The sequence below is a fragment of the Ambystoma mexicanum genome, chromosome 5q, assembly GCF_040938575.1.
Source record: "Ambystoma mexicanum isolate Mex_15411 chromosome 5q, UKY_AmexF1_1, whole genome shotgun sequence".
Lineage (NCBI taxonomy): Eukaryota > Metazoa > Chordata > Amphibia > Caudata > Ambystomatidae > Ambystoma > Ambystoma mexicanum.
The window spans coordinates 1,246,790,869-1,246,804,483 of record NC_090933.1 but is presented as its reverse complement, the minus strand read 5'-3'; positions in this window follow the sequence as shown (position 1 = coordinate 1,246,804,483).

The window sequence follows — 13,615 nt, the reverse complement described above, 5'->3', positions numbered from 1 at the left end:
ATTCGGGAGCATTTCTACTAGTTGAAGGGTTATTTGGAGTGGAGTAGCTAGGATATATGCCTTATGAGTGTTAGCCTCTAATCAGGGTGTCACAACACAGTAATTCACTGGGGGGTTCTGTTTCCCTTTTGGGGTGAGTTGATCAACAGGGTTTGGGAGACCTGTCTAAGGATCTGTCAATGATATCTGAATATCGTACTATGCAATCTAGAACTGGAACCCTTACTAAGCTTGAGAGACCTGTATAGTCGGAGAGAAACTTATCAATGCTATCTATATACCACATAATCGAATTTGGACACAGAGTCCTGCTAAATTTGAGAGACCTGTATAGTGGGAGAGAGGCCTATCAAAGCAATCTAGCTATCACACAATGCAATTTGGACGCAGCATGCCCTGCTAAATTTCAGAGACCTGTATAGTGGGAGAGAGGCCTATCAGTGCAATCTAGCTATTACACAATGCAATTTGTACACAGAGACCCCTGCTAAATTTGAGAGATCTGTATAGTGGGAGAGAGGCCTATCAATGCAATCTAGATGTCACACAATGCAATTTTGACACAGAGACCTGTGCTAAATTGGAGAGACCTGTGTAGTGGGAGAGAGGCCTATCAATGCAATCTAGCTATCATACAGTGCAATGTGGAAATAGAACCCCTACTAGATTTTAGAGACCTGTATAGTGGGAGAGAGGCCTATCAATGCAATCTAGCTATCATACAGTGCAATTTGGAAATAGAACCCCTACTAGATTTGAGAGACGTGTATAGTGGGAGAGAGGCCTATCAGTGCAATCTAGATGTCACACAATGCAATTTGGACACAGAGACCCCTGCTAAATTTGAGAGACCTGTATAGTGGGAGAGAGGCCTATCAATGCAATATAGATATCATACAGTGCAAATTTGGACCATAGGCCCTGTTGGATTTGAGAGAGAGGCCTGTCAATGCGTTCTAGATATCACACAATTCACAATGCAATTTGGACACAGAGAGCCCTGCTAAATTTGAGATACCTGTATAGTGGGAGAGAGGCCTATCAATGCAATCTAGATGTCACACAATGCAATTTGTAACTAGAACCCTTACTAAATTTGAGAGACCTGTATAGTGGGAGAGAGGCCTATCGATGCAATCTAGATATCACACAATGCAATTTGGACGCAGAGTGCCCTGCTAAATTTGAGAGACCTGTATAGTGGGAGAGAGGCCTATCAGTGCAATCTAGCTATCACACAATGCAATTTGGATGCAGAGACCCCTGCTAAATATGAGAGACCTGTATAGTGGGAGAGAGGCCTATCAATGCAATCTAGCTATCAGACAGTGCAATGTGGAAATAGAACCCCTACTAGATTTGAGAGACCTGTATAGTGGGAGAGAGGCCTATCAATGCAATCTAGATGTCACACAATGAAATTTGGACTGAGAGACCCCTACTAAATTTGAGAGACCTGTATAGTGGGAGAGCGGTCAATCAATGCAATCTAGCTATCATACAGTGCAATTTGGACGCAGAGTGCCCTGCTAAATATGAGAGACCTGTATAGTGGGAGAGAGGCCTATCAGTGCAATCTAGCTATCACACAATGCAATTTGGACGCAGAGTGCCCTGCTAAATTTGAGAGACCTGTATAGTGGGATAGAGGCATATCAGTGCAATCTAGCTATCACACAATGCAATTTGGATGCAGAGACCCCTGCTAAATATGAGAGACCTGTATAGTGGGAGCGAGGCCTATCAATGCAAACTAGATATCATACAGTGCAAATTTGGACACAGAGGCCGTGTTGGATTTGAGAGAGAGGCCTGTCAATGCGTTCTAGATATCACACAATGCACAATGCAATTTGGATACAGAGAGCCCTGCTAAGTTTGAGAGACCTGTATAGTGGAAGAGAGGCCTATTAATGCAAGATAGCTATCACACAATGCAATTTGGACACATAGTCCCCTGCTTAATTTGAGAGAACTGTATAGTGGGAGAGAGGCCTATCAATACAATTTAGATAACATACAGTTCAATTGGGAAATAGAACCCCTACTAGATTTGAGAGACCTGTATAGTGGGAGAGAGGCCTATCAATGCAATTTAGATGTCACACAATGCAATTTGGACACAGAGACCCCTGCTAAATTTGAGAGAACTGTATAGTGGGAGAGAGGTCAATCAATGCAATTTAGCTATCACCCAATGCAATTTGGAAATAGAACCCCTACTAGATTTGAGAGACCTGTATAGTGGGAGAGAGGCCTAGCAATGCAATCTAGCTAATACACAATGCAATTTGAACGCAGAGGCCCTGTTGGGTTTGAGAGACCTGTAAGGTCTATATTGAGGTGGGGGGGTCTGTGCCTGGCTGGTCAGATTGGTACAGTTTTGAGTAATGATAACATTTTCTCTAAGTTGAGTGTGAGAGGGATGCAGTGGGAAGTAATCACCTTATTTATTATGGGTTTGGTAAGTGGGTCGGAATCTGGCGTATGGTGGTTGTCCTTACTCCTGACCCCGGCCACTCCTACCTTATTGGTCCTTGTAGTTGATAGTTGACGGCTGGTCACTGCTTCCCCTGCGGACACCTGATGACACCTCTTGGAGCTGCCTCTGTTGGAGCTGCCCTTGACCTTAGGGCCCTTAGCCGCAGGGCTGCACGGGCAGATGTCTGCCCTGGGAGGAGCAGTTTTGAGGGCTAAGAGTGCCAATGGGAGAAGGGGGGGGTGGGTCGGGAGGCAGGGAGGGAAGGAGAAGCAGGAACAGGGCTTGGGAGATGGTTTACTAGGGGCCTTGGGCCTTCGCCAAATACACAAAATAATATACCAGATGGCAGCCGCAGACAGGGGCAACACTCTGAATCACTCACCTGGGTGGCCTTGGTGGAAGAAGGTGCTCACAGGCAGTGCCGAACACCAGAGCCCCACACAGACGAGGGCTGGGCCAATCAGGGAAGAGGAAAGCGGTCCGGAAGGTGGGAGGATGGGAGGGTTTGTGGATTTGGAGCTAGGGAGGGTCTGGGTGAGTTACAAGGCTTGGGGGCTTGGGGGAGCCCGAATTTTGTTTTAAAAAGTTGCAAACCAGGCCCAAGGGCGTCCTTGTTGCCGGATCACTCACCTGGACAGCCTTGGTGGAAGAAGGCGCTCGCAGGCAGTGCCGGACACCAGAGCCCCACACAGACGAGGGCTGGGCCAATCAGGGAAGAGGAAGGTGGTCCGGAAAGCGGGAGGGCGGGAGGGTTTGTGGATTGGGTGCTAGGGAGGGTCTGGGCGAGTTACAAGGCTCTCGGCCTGGGGGAGCCCAAATTTTGTTTAAGAAAGTTGCAAGAGGGTCTTTGTTGCTGGATCACTCACCTGGGCAGCCTTGATGGTGTAGCGCACCAGACAAAAAGTCGCATAACCCAGAATAACAGCACCGCAAAGGTAGCAAGGGCCAAATAAGAGAACACACCCTTCTTATCCGATATTTGGTCTCCAAATATGATAAAAGGTTCTCTGGGTGTCCTCTCATTGACATTGTCTGTTGCATTATTCGTTATGACGCATTGGCTTGGTACATCCTCATTTCATAAGGACTGTAAGGAGGAAGATGGATGGGGGGGTAATACTCTGATTACTTACTAGAAATCCTTATTACTCAAAGTCCGAGTTCTCCTCCTCACAGTCCTACTAACCCTCCTGTCACTGCTGTAATGATGAGGTATAACTATCAAAGAATGAGGGTACTGACTACTTCCCTTTGATACAAGAAGTATAAATAAAATGGGAACCAGCCAAGAGTGACTAAATCCTGTTTAAGGCAGTTAGTCCCTCCTTTATGTTGTTTATTTGTGTCAGTAAGTGAGTGCGTCAGGAGCATAATGTCCTCATTTCGAAAAAAGGACTGTGACGATGAAGATGAGGGCTTGGAGTAATGAAGATGACTGCAAAGTCATCTGGACATTCTGGGCTGTTTACCACTGACACTGTGAAAAACAGCATAGGGTTTTTGACAGGACATGTCAAGCACTGTCCGGATTCCAGCATGTATGCCAGTGTAGCAGCAGCTGCAGGTTGAACCAGGGGTCCCGGAAAGGTAGGTGGTGGCAGCAGTGGTTTTCTAGTTAAGGGCTAGATGAAGTGGCTGAAAGTGAAACTACAGCCGCGAAAGAATGATTGGTTCCAAAATAGGGAGTGAGTTTAAGATTATTTTCCAATAACTGGAGTGTTAGGGGCGTGGGGTTGCTTACATGCAACAACAAAAGACAGAAAAGCAGCTGGAGGGGGGGACCTGACACACCATGCATGTACTGGCAGTGTACCGATGGGGCCACTTCCTAGGTAAGCCAACACGGTTGTGCATTGTGGTGCCTCAGCCTTGAGGTGTTTAGATATCAACAGAAAAGGCTGATGGTAGTACAAGACCAGACTCTGATACCTATTTTATTAGGGCAATAAACCCAAAGATTTCACTAATAATATTTAAACCCACATCCACTGATCACCTTTTGTATTTATTTATTTATTTTATTTGTAATGCGCATCGACAAAGCCTGTAGGCATAAGAGCGCAGGGACAGACACATAAGACAAAACAAATCAATGCTCTCTCTGGGCACTCGTGCATGCATGTTGATCCCTAGTACGTTGGGGTGAGCATCATTTTCGCTTGCAAAGTGAATAGTGCGGAATACGAACTGGATTTCGCTTTCTCCCAATCTGTGAATCAGCATTACTTTTCCGCTGCCACTGAAATGTCACCAGTTTTGTGCGATTTCGCACGGAGCAAGCATGGTGTTTTCGTTCCATTGTTAGTTTCATGTAGTGCAATGTGAAACTTCGCACATGTCTTTTTTTTCGTTCCATACTAGTTTTGTGCAGGGACACAAGAATTTGCATGGTTTTCTGCTTACAGAGCGGTTCGCGCAGCAACACAAGAAACTTTGTGCAAGTCTTTTATCGATCCATGCTAGGTTCACCACACGAGAAACTTTGACCAGGTCCTTTTTCCATCCGTACTAGTTTCGTGCAGCCGCATGAGAAACTTCAGGCGGGTCTTTTGCGATGCATGATAGTTTCGTGCAGCGGCACGAGAAACTTTGTATACTTTTCCACGATCCATGCTAGTGTTGCGCAACGCCACGTGAAACTTTGCGCGGGCTTAATTTACATCTGTACTAGTTAGGCGTTGCAGCACGAGAAACTTTGAACGTTTTATTTACAATGCTAGTTTCTTGCAGCACCAGGAGAAACTTCACACAGCTTTTTTGATCAATTTGTGCTAGGTTCATTTTATTCTGCTCTTTTCAATATGCACTAGGTTCACCCAGCAGCATGAGGAACTTTGCACAGATTTATGGGATTCGTGCTAGGTTCTCGCAGTGGCACCAGTAACATTGTGCTGCTCTTTTCGATTCATACTAGGTTTGCGCAGCTACACGAGAAACTTAGTGCTGCTCTTTTTGACTTGTGTTAGTTAGGTTCGTGCAGTGGCACAAGAAACTTTGTGCTGCTCTTTTTGATTCATACCAGGTTTACGCAGTGGCAAGAGAAACATTGCGTAGCTCGTTTCGGGTCATGAGATGGCACAAGAAACTTCCTGCCATGCTTTTCGATACGCAGCAGTGGCGGGACGGCAGATTTCAGCGAAATGCATACAAATCTTTTATATTTTTGCTTCGGCGACAGGTGGAACAGAATTGAACAATTTAGCCTAGCCCTACAGCACAGCCTGGATCATGCTCTTCAAAAAGGAGAAGATTTAATTTGTATTTGGAGCCAAAAGTGGCTAGTTGTCTATGAGCCCAAACCATCTAAACACACATCAAGGACAACAGGCAACGGGGTATGGACAAAAAAACATTGACTATGTTTAAAGCAGAACATAAAAAGTTTGGGACAAAAAAGAAATCCCCAGTTTAACATTGTAAAGGGTAAACACTGAATCAACACAAAGTGCAACGTACAACAATTTAAAACTCACAATTTAAAATGTGGACTGTATAAGAAAGTAGATTTTTTTAAAATGTGCACACAAATGGCCAGTAGTTTAAGGAACTCATGTCCCAACTAGGTAGATAATTGAATGTAAAAAAAACCTGAGAACAGCGGAAATATCAAGGAAAGCAGGGTTTTGAGATTCTAAAGGAGGAGTACAGCGGGATGAGCCAGCAGGGTATAGTATTGTCAAGTATGGCTCATTGTACATAAATCTCAATTGGGCAGGTTGGACCCTCTACCTACCCACCTGACATCTTTGTATATTGGTTCAAAAGGCATTCCCCAGCAAAATGTATCGCAGACCTGAGATCAGCTTCTTCAATGAAACCTCTACCGGTAGCACAGCCCAGAACATTGATCAATGAAACCTCTCAAGATGGCTCAAGAGCATCCAGAACACCCATCAATGAAACCTCTAAAGGTGGAACTGTTAGACCAGAAAAGTAACCCCATAGTATATTATATGTATAATATGCTGGCCAGAAACCAATCGCATCATGTGACAAACATCATAATCCTAGAATCATCAATGTAACCAGAGGGCGTCAATTTTGTGAAATGTCGGCCATTTGCTTTTTTCCTTTCTGTCGAAACGCTTTGCAAATATATTCTATGCTTCGAACTCACACACAGTGCAAGGCCACGGCCTGAATGCTGAAATAAATACTAACACAGACAGGAATGTCAAACTGTGCAGAAATACATTGTTTTTCTCTGTCACTAAGTCCTTGAAGTCGAGCAGAAGCCGCATCCTATCAATAGTCCAGGTGTCCGTTTGTCTTGCAAGAGCTGTTATAAAAGGCAGTTAAACTTGAATTATATTCTCCTAGCGGTGCTCCTTCACGGAGAGTGGTATTTTCTGCTTCAGAACTATCTGACCCTTAGCTCATGAGCCGAAACACACAGATAACGTAGTAAGCAATGTTTCCCTGATAAGAACATGATATCCTTGCCGAGCCAGAGCGGCGTGTTCCCCATAACAGAAAGCTGTCTCTGCTGCCTTCTCTAGAATAACTATGTTTAGACTGAATGAAGACTTGTCATAACGTGTCATAATTGTCATAATTGTCAATCGTCAATCACTGAACCCTAGCCTGTATGACATGTATGTGGGTGGATCGAATTGCCTTAACAAAGGATCTGTCTAATGTATATATATTGCTGCTTGAGCGCTGTTCGCTCTCTCTCGCATCTCACGGGGTCTGGCAACACACGTCGTGAGGCGTTGAGACCTAGTCGGCAGACTGAGAATACTTTGAAATAAACCAGACTTGTTTGGAAAACGAACCTCGCGTCTGACGTGTCATTTTAGTATATGGTTATTGTGCCTTAGTTTCCATATGCAGTCTTTTTGGCCTAGCAAATATGGCACCCGAATAGGGACCCTCCGACTAATGCTCCATTGTATACGTTGAAGTTGAAGGAAGGCAAAAACGAGTCGAGGATGAAGCCATCGAGCCGGGATTGGATATGATATGATATCTTATTTCCATCACGCTCGTACACAAGTGTTTCAGAGCACAAACAGGGATCTTATTAGGCCCAGTGACATTGAGAACACGCAATTGCATGGGAGAGGGGGAGGGGAAAAGTGCATGGAAAGGGGGAGAAGTGGAAAGTGCGAAGCAGGGGAGAAATAGATAAATAACAATAAATAAATAATAAAGGCAACAAACAGTTTTAGTGCAGCCAGCAATTTGCAAGTGCTAGGTTTTAGGCATCAGACATGGTAGGTCTGATAAGTGCAGGAAGGTGTTCGGGGCACCCCTGTAGAAGTGATGAGAGACTCCTTCACAGATCTGTACACAGCCGATCCCTGATCGACAAGCGGTGACTAGAGAGCATCAAGACGAGGGTCCTGGAAAGAGGCAGATTGAGCTAGACACGCAGTCATTATGATTCTTGGTTGTGTCTGTATACAGGCGAATTGCGTCCTAAGTGACAAATTAGTTGATCAGGTGAGTCGTGCCCCGATTCCTAAATGACCTGATATTGGTAGAGAGTTGCACTTTCAAGTTCAAACGCCCAGGGTAAGAAAAGGGTAAGAATTAACCATGCCTGGGAAATTGTCTTCTTGTTTAGTGGGTTTTTTTCACTGCGGTAGACAATCTTTGGAAACTGGCCTGGTCAATCAGTATTGCTACGCAAAAAGGCCCGACCCGCAGCGTTCAATGTTGTAAGAGACTGGAGGAAGGAAGCTAATCTCTGTTTGAGAAGTAGGGAGAAACACGCACGCAGACATTAAACAAATGTAGAGAAAGCACTAGAGCATGATCAGCATCAGCAGACAGAAGCCATTAGGAACATGGACGGGGCTTTTCAATTAGATGTACAGAAAATATATCCATCGCAAGATTTGCATACATCAGATGGACTAATAAACAAAATATTAAATGAGCGAAGAAATGAACATCAAAGTACTGACCCAGTTGCACCGCCTCCTTATGTACCTTATGTACCTCCCATTCCCGTTATTCCATCTGCACCTTCAGTAAGCAGTTCCTCTCCCCCTGTGCCTATGACATCATTTCCTCCACCACCTCCAGAACATGAGTTAGCTGCTTTATCAGGCAGTTCTACAGAGATGGGGCCTGCGCAATGAAGTATTAGACAGACTCGTAGTACGATTAGCAAAAGAAGAACTGAAAGAATGGGCTGAAATGGGCACATTTCATTTTAAAGGGGTTTCATTTATCTTATTTAATCCACTTTCCATGTACTGCACATCCCCCTCTCCCTTCCCCTTCCCATGCACTTGCGCGATCTGAATGATACCTGGCCTAGTAAGATCGTTATCTGTCCTCCCTTTGTTCCCCCCTTTGCCTCATCGTGCCTTGAAACACTTTTGTATAAGCACGTTATAAATGCCATATCATATCATATCATATGATAAACGTATATTGATGATGACAATAAAGTGGCTGTGCAAAGTTCCACATCTGATCATAGAGGCCTTGGTGAACAACAGGTATTGTTAGAATGCATGGGGAGTTATCTTGTGAAAATATGGAGTGATTTGACCGATACAGTGGTACCGCAAGAGTTGCATGATTTGGTTGTTCTTTTTCGAGTTTGCGAGATAATGCGACGAAAGTACAAGAACCCGTAGGCTGAATATTTGTGTTTAAGCGAGAACTTGATCGATTGCATAAATAATTATTGAAAAAAGATAAACCGCATATGTCGTATGTTCAGCAACGGTTTGTACCACAGTTGAAACCTGTTAGTGAAGAGATGCGAATTTGTACGCGAGATGTGCTTAGATGGATTACGATGCCGCCATTTCCCCAATTGAAGTGCATGATACGTTTAGTCAGTATACACCAGAAATGCAGAGAAAGGTATTACAGGTTATGGTAGAGTACTTACAGGATGAAGGTATGAAGAATAAGATATGTTGTCCAGCTGATTTAATGACAATTTATAAAAGAGTATTTTCACCTGAAACTGGAACGATTGCTTTTTCACTTGATTTAGATTTGTTGCTTAATAGACTAATGAATGTAGAATCGCCTAGTTTGCAATTACCCATGAGGGAGGTGCCTCCCACGTTTGTCCCGAAAGTAGAGGTTGCTGCCGATGGAGTGATTCCAGCGTGAACGATAGAAGCTCATTATATCGCAGTTTGTACATGTCCCTTTTTCTAGGCAAAAGGTAACTACTATAAAGCAGACGATCCCTGATATTAGGAAAAACCCAGCAGGATTCTATAAGGAAATTGAATCTGTTTTGAATTCATCTGTTTTTACATTGAGTGACATTGATTTACTGTTTCCCGTGATTCTTCCTGTAGACATGTGGAAACAGGTTAGAAACATAGATGATGCACCGATGTTAGGTAATACATGGGAGAATTTGATTAAAATTGATAGTGAGAGAAAGGCTGGAGAGAAGCCACCACAAGTAATGTTAGCCTTGCCGTCGCGAATAGTAGAGAAATTGAAAACTTTAGTGTCGGAAAAAAGAATAGTTTGGGATAAATTGACTGCTTGTTTACAGGGCAAAGAGGAAGGAGCGACGGATAATTTTAATCGATTTGAAGAAGTGTTTGCAGATTTTAGTGGTCAAGATCTAAGTACTGGTAAGTTTGTGCGAGGGTTATTACCAAAAATTAAAAGTTTAATAATGACATCTGAAAGTGCATGGCAAGCAAAAACACAAAGTGAAGTATTACATATGACCCAATATTATGAGAACAGAGTAAATTCAGAAAAGGACAAAGAACGAAGGGACAAAGGGAATTTGAAAACAAGAGTATTGTTACAGCAAGTAGCGAACAATAATAGAGGTGGTGGGAACGCACCGTCCAGAGTCCAATTTGCATTAACGTCCAATAGGCAAGGGGGTCCAATAGGGATTAATCAATGTGCCTATTGTAGACAAGAAGGCCATTGGCGAGCACAGTGCCCGCATATACAGAATAGAAATGGAACTTTCCCGAGAAGACAGAATAGAGGTCGTCCGGGAATACAAGGATAGAATAGAAACCAAATGGCGCCACAAATTCAAGAAAATCAGGGTAATCAGAATGAACAATGAAACAATACAAATTGTGGGAATGTTTTTGACAATCAGTCCAATGCATATTACTCTGGTAACTTGAAATCTGACGATGTACTGTTCTACTATGACAGCCCGAGACAGAGGTTGGAACCAGTACCTATTCCCGTGGACCAGAAAGCCCCCTACGTAGAAATGAAGGTTGGGAATAGGGAGCACATTCTTTTAGTGGACACAGGTGCACAAAAATGCTCAATTGAGCATCAGCAGGTTCCAGAAATACCACTGTCAGGGCATAAAAATGTCTCAGTAGGGTTCTCAGGTATGCCAGTAATTAGTCCAGTTTCACAACCAGTACCTATAACACTAGGTCCATTTACAGAGTCTTACCCATTTCTTTTGAAGAAAAATTGCGGCGAAAATTTGTTGGGATTAAATTTGTTGAAAAAATTGAATTCCGGTCATTATTGTTTTCCTGATGGAGTGTATTTGACAATTTCCGCCACAAAAGACTCCTGCATCACAATTTGTATCTATGCCACTACCAACCGAATTGAGTAAAGTACCGGCTTGTATATGGGCACTGAACGATAATGATGTTGGTTGTTTAAAATTAGAGCCAGTAAAAATTGTTTTGAAAGAAGGAATTACATTGCCGCGTATTCCGCAATATAAAATTTCGACTGAGGGAGAAAAAGCATTGAAATGCATTGTATCAGATTTAATTAAAGAAACGTGATTGAAGAAACTTCTGGTAGGATTTGCAATAGTCTGATTCTTACGGTTTATAAAAAAGGAGGTAATGATATACCTTACTGTTTTATAATCGATTTGCGCAGACTAAATAAAGTGGTTGATCCGCAGTTTCCATTAGTCCCGGATGTGACTACAATTTTGACTATGATTCCAGCCTCTGCATCGTATTTTATGGAAATTGATTTGAAAAATGCTTTTATTTTTAAGTATTCCAGTGCATCCGGATAGTAGGTATTTGTTTGCTTTTACACTAGGAGGACGTTCATTTACATTCACACGAATTCCACAGGGCTACACTGAGAGTCAAAGTATTTACAGCAGAGCATTGAAGGAACAACTAGATATGCTTGAACTAACAACAGGTTGCGTATTACTACAGAACATAGATGACTTGCTAATAGCCGCAGACACAGAAGAAATATGTAAAGAAAGCACAGTTGCATTTTTGACACATTTAGCAGCATATGGTCACAAAGCTTTGCTAAAGAAATTCCAGTATTGTCGAAAGGAAGTGGCCTTCTTGGGCTACCTCCTTTCGAAGGAGGGAAGAAGACTGACACCAGAAAGAATACAAAGCATCTCTGATATGCCTATTCCAAATATGCAGAAAGAAGTCAGTGCTTTAATTGGCAGGGCTTCATATTGTAGACAGTGGCTCGCAAACTTTTCAATGATCGTGAAACCGATAGTCGCATTGACAAGGAAGGATGTTACCTTACCTTTGCTATGTAAAATGGAATGTCAAGAAGCATTTGACCTTCTCAAAGCTGCATTGTGCTCAGCTCCAGTTTTGGGCATGCCAAATTACGACAATAGTTTTAAGTTATTTGTGCGTGAAAACAATGGATGTGCTTTGGCTGTTTTGACTCAGGAACACGGGGGAGAAATAGACCATGCGGCTACTTCTCTTCCATGTTGGATCCTGTTGCATGTGTTTTGCCGCATTGTTTGCGAGCTGTTGCTGCAGCCACTGCGTCAGTAAAACAAACCAAGGGAATGGTTTTAGGTCACGCTTTAACCGTAATGGTACCTCACTCAGTGGACGTTCTTTTAAATAGAACGCAAAATCTCACATCAGCCAGATTACCCAGGCATGAAATTGTTCTATTTGCACCGCATATCCAAATAAAGAGATGTTGCGCTTTAAATCTGGCCGAGTTAATGTCTCCTCCCAATGAAAAAGGGGGTGAAAAACAAGTTCCCCATGATTGCTTAATGATTACTGAACAAGAGACAAAAGGAAGAATTGACCTAACTGACACCCCACAGAAAGAGACAGATGGAGAACTGTTTTGTGATGGTTCTTGTTTTAAATTACCAGATGGCACATCAACTACTGCTTATGCCATCCCTACACTGAAAACTATTATAGATAGCAAATGAATCCCATATAACTCAGCACAAGCTGCAGAGATAATAGCGTTAACAAGAGCATGTGAAATTTCTGCAAACCTTAAGTAAACATATATACTGACAGTCAGTATGCCTTTGGGGTGGTACACAATTTTGGTCGATTATGGGCTGAAAGGGGTTTCCTGACATCACATGGAACCAAAATCCAACATGGCACTTTGATAGTGAAACTGTTGTCAGCACTTGCGCTTCCCAAGCGATTAGCGATAATGAATTGTGAAGCACATAAAAAAGTAACATGTAACGTAGGAAAGGGAAACGCATTTGCAGACAAAATTGCGAAACAAACTGCCACTGATTTACACACAAAAATGTATGTCGAAAGAATTGAAGAAGTACCCTGCATGATAGAAAATGGAATTGCAACAGTTAAGGAAATCCAAGCAGAAGCTACTGTAGATGAAATAAAAAATTGGTCTGAGGGTCCAGCAAGATTAGATTCTGAGGGTTTTTGGGTGGACAAGCAAAATAACCGTTGGATGTTGCCAAATGCCTCTGTGATGACGATGGTCACTATGGCGCACAGCCCGACACACCTATGTGCTAGAAAAATGATTCAACACCTGGATTCTATATGGCAGAATCCACACATTAGAAAAACTGCTGAAAGATTGGTTCAGAATTGCATTACTTGTTTACAACATACATTTTGGCCCACCGTCTCTGCCATTTGAAGTCATCCATTTTGATTTAATAGAAATGGAGAGGTGCCAAAACTATAAGTATGTCCTTGTGGTGGTCTGTGCATTTAGCAAATGAGTAGAGGCCTATCCCCTGAAAGATTGTACAGCTATGTCCACAGCTAAAGCCATGTTAAAATAATATTTTCCCCGATTCGGGCTTTGGTCAGACAATGGTCCACATTTTATTGCAGCCGTGATATTGCAAATTTGCGCAGGTCTCCAAATTGATAAACGATTCCATTCGGCCAGACACCCGATGAGTGCCGGATTGGTAGAACGCCAAAACGGTAT